Here is a 5,965-nt window from a genome sequence, read left to right on the forward strand (position 1 = left end):
TATTGACATATGAGAATTTATCAATTGGGTCGATAATCGTCTCTGAGCACAAGTGGTGACTTAGTTACTTTTTTATTGTGCAAAATATTTCTTAGCCAATTATTGCTTATATACTAGCACTCTATTAGCTAGTTAGAAAGCAAAATAACAAGTCTTCGATACAATGAAATGTATGTCTTCTAAATCACGAAACATACATTTATTTGGAGAAAAAAATTAATTAACATGTCTCCGAAAACGCCAATTTAGTTGCGCAACTTTTTTTATAATTTGTAGAACTCAACCAAATCTCGCAGGTTGATGAGGATTCGGGATCAACTTTTCATCTGCACCGATCGATATTATAAGCTTCTTCCCATAACTTTGGTGATGGACCCGAGTGACTGCAACCATTATACAAAGTAATATCCATTAGTTATTTATAAATAAGATTTTTTCTTGAAATTAAATCTATAAAGCTGTCTTAATTTGGGCAATTACGAGGGGAAACCGTGGACAGAAGGGGCAATGTAGCTTAAAAGATGTCCCAAAAAAATTGACCTCCTCTTTTGGTCCCATCACATTTAGAATGTTAAAGTAGTGTTCTTGAAAATAACCTTGTCATACCAGCTCCCGCCTTTATTGTGGACGACACATACATGCGAAATTGTTAAAACGTGAGAGATAAAGAAAAAATGGTTGAAATATTGTTGATAGAGTCGAAGCCAAACTAATTGGGAAAAAAGAAATTTATCAAAAAATAGAAAGTGACTATATTTATTGTGCACTCCAAATATAGGAAAAAAACAAAATTTTGTTGTGGACACAAGTATACATCTTTGAGTTTCATTACAAATTTTTTTATGTAAAACTGTTTGGATACTCACATGCAAGTTGTCTGACTTTAAAAAATGTGAAATAAGAAGAAATCAACTTAAATAAATGGTGAATTACTTCTCATTTTACCAATTGATTCGTTTATCAGTCATTCACATATCAGATTGGTTCGTCACTTTCCGTATAAATAAAAAGTGGTTGGGTACCTTAATTCCGAATAACAGCATGGTTATTTCGACCACGAAAGGGTTTTTGGGAAAGGATAGTTTCTTCTGATCCATGGTCTTTTTTTACGAATATACGCCAATGGATCATCTTCCATTTTTAAAAGTGAAGGGGGGAATAACTATGCCTTTTAAATTTCCCCACATTCCATTCAACCTTCCCTTTTCCATCATCTCGCCAAATCCTGTAATCAAAACTTAAATTATATCTCCCCTCCTTAAAATCATTCTTTTATTTTCTTTGAAAAAATAATAAAAATAGTTAAAGTAAAAAAAAAAAGTAAAAAAGGAATACTATAGGTAAGACTCTTCTCTCTTATTATCTCTCTTACTTTTTTTTCTCCTTTTCTTTTTTATTATTTTTTCAAAACAATTTTAAAAAAGAAATGACTCAAGTAGAAAAAATTTTCATTAATAGTTATTATAATTTAATTGTGCTAATTAATTACCTCAACTGTTGGAATTGTCAAAGTTAAAGCAACGGCTGATCCAAAGTGGATTTCTGGGAAGAATTGTACCATTCTTATTTTTGAGCCCTCTCGTTACCTTTCTCTGCATGTGCGTAAATTTAAAATTAAATAAATAAATCCCAAAAAAATCTTCCTCCTCAAAAAAGTAAATTCTTTTTGGGCCAGTGCAAAATCAATTTGATCTAAAACATTCTTTTTTAAAAACGGGTCCATAACAATGAAAATGTTGCGGTAGTCCTTTTTTGCTTTTTCAAAAAAACAAAGGTCAACCCTAATTGCACACAGACATGCCTTGTTTTTGGGGAACCGAAAAAAATGACCCCCCGAAAAAGTATTTCATTGTTATGAATTTATTTTTTAAAAAATAAATATTTTGGACAAATTTTCGTCAATTTATGATCAAAATTGACTTTACTTTTTGCAAAAAATTTGTCCATATCTTTGATTAAGGTAATGACAAAGGGCCCGGGCCCAAAGGACTCCCAGCATAACATCATTAATACTCTTGAAAAAAAAAATTCCCCAAAAATTTAAAATCAAAATATCAAACAAAATTTCACACAAAAAAAAAGAAATAATAAAATTTTCACCGCATTCAACGCCGTCTTCACGAGCTTAACGTCGTCAAGACTCACAACGCGGGGAACGAACCGCGTCCGTGACTGACGGTCCTCTCCGCCGTCGGATTTAACGGGAGTTCTAGAATCTTCTAGAAAGACCATGGTAGCAAGAAACATCGCGATATCAATCACCGTGTTGAGCAAAACCACAAACACTCTCCACACCAAGACAAGCAATCCCGTCAAACGACGCCGTTTCGTCTCGTCCTTCCGTTTCTTTGGCGACGGAAGCGCCGGCAGAGCGTCGGGGTCGGAGAGGCTTCTAGAACAAGCGTGGCAGAGCGCCATCATCGACACGCCGTCCCCCACCGAGTGGTGGATCTTGAACAAGGCCGTCGCCGCCGCGTCGGGGGTTCCCACGTTCAGAATGTGGATCTCCCACAGCGGCTTCGCGGATCCATCGGTGTCTTCGAGAGATCCGACGCGTAGCTGTCCACGGACTCGGACTCCGCGTCCAAGTCCACTTCGTAGACGTGGTTGCCCACGTCCACTCGTGCGCCTCCAACTGCATTTCCCGCTGTTTGAGACCTATGCAGGGGCAGACGCAGAAAATTTGTTTTGTTATAGTTTATTGTGATGATAGAGGCTTTTGCACAGTGATCAACACAAAATATCAAAAATTCAACAATATTATGTAAATGAAAAAAAAAACATTTTTTTCAAGCCTCGTCACTACAAAAAAAATGTTGGATTATCGACAGTGGCCAATCCCTCTTTAATTACTGACGAAAAATAGTGTTACTGATGGAATGTCCGTAATCCAGCTAAAAAACCATCGACGAAAATTTTATGCGGTGGGCAATCTCTTGTTAATTACCAACGAAAACAGTGTTATTGATGGAATTTCCGCGGAATGTCCGTAATCCGGTTTAAAAAAAACCGACGTATAAATTATCGATGAAAAATTTCCATTGATAACACTATTTACCAACGGGAATTTCTGTCGGTAAAATTGTTGTTTTTTGTAGTGTATATTAACTCCATGTAGTTCCGTCATTGGCTAATAGAAAGTTAGTTGAAATGTGTATGTACTGATGAAATGAAATACGAGAATTCGAAAGAGTTGATTACGAGGATGCTGGAGAAGCGGGGTGCTTGAGGAGAGTTTGCTCGACGCATTTCTTGTATAATTTGGTGTCGATTTTGGTGTTGTAACCCATCATTGAAATTATGCAGAGGTTGAATTTTGGTGATTGCATTAATCGAGCACTTGGGCTGGCTGGCTCTTCATCTCCTTCCTTCCACATTTTTTGAATTTTGGGTAGTGTTTGAGAGTTGAGATGGAAGTGCTCTAATGAGAGTAGTGTCCATGCATATTTATATGCATATGTGTATGTACCCAATTTCACAAAATTGGAATCAATGAAAATTTAGTTTTTTTTTTTTTATTTTTTATTTTTATGTGGAGTGTGGAAAATATTTTTTAGTAGTTTTGGGGTTGAAATGGATGAAAAAGTGTTTTTTTTTTTTGGGTTTTGGGGTTGAAAGGAATGAAAAGTGTTTTATTCAGTTTAGGTTTTGAAAGGAATGAAAAATGAGTAATGTATGACTGGATATAATTGCTCCCAATCATATACACGTACTAAGTAAAAATAGTGATGAACTGTATAAAAATAGTGACTCTGTCTTTGCACAGTCTGCTTGGTACACATGGTCCAAATTTTCGTATTCAAAAACATTTTCATTTAGCATGATTGATCCATACCATTATAGAACTACGAAACACAAGTGCACATTTAATGATTTTTTACATTCTGAAGATGATTGATATCTCATTGTCGGAATAAAATAAATGAGCAACTATAGGGAGACGGAGTTTAATTCGGACGACAATGATATTGTCTGAGGAATTTGAGAGAGCGAGATAATACTGAAGGGAGAAAGAGAGAACAAAGAAAATGGAGTAACAAATGTGACTAAAATGTAGCAGTATTGATTTTATCTAAGTCAAATTTTAATCTTGACTATCTGAAGTGTTGCTTTGCATTAATAGTGTAGACCTCGATTGGTTCACATGTATAAAAATGCTAAACAGATCAATACAGTACTGCATAATTGAAAATTTGGTGTAAACTGAAAGGTTTTGGCTCAACAAGAATTCGGAAACATTTATTGTCATTTCTAGAATGTTATTTCCACAGTTGCCTGAACAAAATATCTTCAAAGTTGTTGAGGAAAATTAGGCTGATTTTTGCATAACCAAATTAATAAGGGAAGACTTATATAATATTGACTAAAATATCACAATTTACTACATCTGCACTTGCTTTCACAGATGCGTCTGTTTACTTGTAGTACTTTTTTCATGTGTGGAATTTAATACTGATTAACAGTATCGAAAATCATTAATTTCTTACCGAACTTCTGTAACACTTGAACAAAAAATCATAAAAAATTAGGTCAGAATAAACTAACGTGAATCAGTAACTAGGGTCATGTTTCGGCTTGTAATTTATACTACAACATATACCATATAAACAACCAATAATGCACTAATTAAAATTCCGATACATAAACTCGAAATTGGTTAAATTTATTTTTACCTATTATAATAGTAGTCTATTAGTCTGGCTTATTTATTGATTTTTGTTGTACATAATAAATAGGCACGAACATAATGGCCCAAAGTCAATTTCACATCGCAAAAAACTTGAAACATAAGAGTTAATTTAGCTACAGATTATATTATCCACTGTGTACTGTTTCTAGAACCGATTGGTCCATGTATTAAATTTTCAACACTCTTTATGTTAACCATGAATGCAAAAGTCTATGCTAAGAGCATCCAGCTGTGGCTGTCCGTCGTCCTATTCAGGTTGGCTGAAACGAGTTCGTCCGTCCCAGTGAAGTTCCGTCGTATGCACAGTATGTGCTCTTAGCTAAGAGCACGTCCGTGTCCGCGAGCAGCCTTACGTGGCGGCACACGATTGGCCAACGGCAATTTCGTTTCTTTTTGTAATTTTTTTAAAAATTTTGAATTTAATTTAAAAAATCATTTTTTTAATTATAAAAAAAATATTTTCCCACTTTGCAATAAATTATATCCGTTTTCTACACACTTTTAATTTATTTTTCAAATTTTCACCCAAAAAATCACTTTTAATTATGTACTTTTATTTTTTAGAATTTTAATTATGTATTTTTTATTTTTTAGGATTTAATTATGTAATTTTTATATTTTAATATATTTTTATATTGTAGAAATGTTTTTAGTAATTGAAGTATTTAAATTAAATAATAGAATAGTGGATCTTGAGCTTGTCTTTGGGAAGAGACGGATGTAGGTGTTGTCTGCTTTCAAGGACGTAAGTAAAAGTGGTCCGGGTCACCTCCGTGCTTCTATTTAAGAGCACAGATGGGGATACTCTAATGAATGCATTTTGACATATTTTTCATGATTAATTAATAATAATATCAGTCACCAAACATCATACTACTATGTAATAGTGAAATATTTAATGGGAACCTAAAAATAGGTAGGTTGCATTTACTTTAAAATATTACTCCCACCTTCTCATTCTAACTACGTACGGTATTTTTTTTTCTGATGTCTCATCTTAAATAACATAAGTATTTTTTAAAATAGTAACATTACTCTTTCTACTTTTTCTTTACGCAAAACAACACTACATAAAAATAAAAAATCCACTTAATTAGAGTGGGATAGAGGAGTATTACGCATAGATCAAAATTGGGGAGTATACGTTAATCCCTTGTTCACTTTTTAGAATTAGAGTTATCAATGATGAAATGCAATCATTCACTTTAGAGTTACAACTAAGTAGTACTCATTAATTAAAAATCAAACAAAGACCAATATACTAATTAAACTGCC

At 33.7% G+C, this 5,965-nt stretch overlaps 1 pseudogene; it reads right to left on the reverse strand.

Moving 5' to 3' along the window:
* Positions 1-1,921: 1,921 nt before the first annotated feature.
* LOC125199362 lies at positions 1,922-3,483 on the reverse strand (annotated as a pseudogene).
* Between the last annotated feature and the right edge of the window lie 2,482 nt (positions 3,484-5,965).

The sequence above is a fragment of the Salvia hispanica genome, unplaced genomic scaffold (genome assembly GCF_023119035.1).
Source record: "Salvia hispanica cultivar TCC Black 2014 unplaced genomic scaffold, UniMelb_Shisp_WGS_1.0 HiC_scaffold_479, whole genome shotgun sequence".
NCBI classification, from domain to species: domain Eukaryota; kingdom Viridiplantae; phylum Streptophyta; class Magnoliopsida; order Lamiales; family Lamiaceae; genus Salvia; species Salvia hispanica.